Raw genomic sequence first — 1,316 nt, 5'->3', positions numbered from 1 at the left:
CTGTGCACCACAGCAGCAGCAGGAGCAGCACAGCCAGCAGCAGTCACATAGCAGTAACAGCAATAGCAGCAACAGCAGCAAGAGGAGTGAAAAACACTGTGGGCCTGCTATGGCTCCAGTTGCGTACGACCAGCTCTATCTGTTGATCTGCGTCAGAGTCTTAACAAATGCGGCGAGAGAAATAATGCCAAAGCGGCACTACAAAGAAACAGCAGAGGGCAGCAGCAACATAACCTACCCATGGGCAGAAACCCGCAAGTCTCTGAGAAGACCTTGTTCGACAGCAACACCCTGTTATCCCCCTCAAGCAACAAAACACAAGCATTGTACCCTCCCAATAAAACCACCTGGGAATATAACGCACACACAAAGAACGAGCAGCAAGGAGCATACTGAACAATACAAAAAAAAGCGACGACAGCAACAGCAACAACATTATCAACAGCAGCAACGACACGAACAGAAACAGCTGCAGAAACAGCAAGAGAATTGGAACCATCCGGCATGTGGAGAGCTAATAATCTGTCCTCCTTGCGTCAGAGCAAGAGAGGGGATATATGTCGTCAGGTGTACCTACACCGGAAATCCAGTATGATGTCGTGGTTACAAGTGCTGAACCACGTGCACTCACAACAGCAGCACCAGAAGCAGTAGCTTCTGCTCCAGCAGCAGGGCTCAGCAAAATCTGCTGCTCACCTTGGGGAGCTGCTGAGACGCGGTCGTGGAGGCATTATGAACTTTGTACAGAAAACTGACTGCGGCGATTGAATGATCGAACCGGCCACCGATGGCCCCTGTAACAAGGTGATAGCAGGCGACAGATTTGAGCATGCAGCTGGCAGACGCACAAAACCGGGCATGGCTACGAAGACAATTCCACACGTACAGATCCCACTGATTCCAGCAGCAAGAACGCAGCTGCAGCAGCAACAGCAGCAGATGCAACAACCGGAGGAGCAAAAGTAGCAGCAAACATCGGAGATCTCCTGACCCGTAAATGATGACGGCGTCGTTGGCAGATAAGCGATATTTGTTTGCTGCAAAGGCGAAAGCCTTCTCAAAGTCTGTTTGACTCTGGTCGGGCAGACGCACAACCGGCACACCGCGCGTTTGAAAGAAAGAGAGAGCCTACACAAGCAACAGCAGCAGCCGTAGACAAAACTGCCCCAAATCAGCAGGGGTACAAACCACAGGAGCGCAAGAATTCAGCTAGGTCAACTCGCACCGACTTTGAAGCAAACGTGTAGGCAAGTAAATAACCGGAAAAACAAACAAACAAACAAACAAAAGAATGAACACAAGCACGAAAACACGCA

This window comes from Eimeria mitis, genomic scaffold (assembly GCF_000499745.2).
Source record: "Eimeria mitis Houghton genomic scaffold, Emh_scaff135, whole genome shotgun sequence".
Taxonomy (NCBI): Eukaryota; Apicomplexa; class Conoidasida; order Eucoccidiorida; family Eimeriidae; genus Eimeria; species Eimeria mitis.
This window is presented reverse-complemented; position numbering follows the sequence as displayed.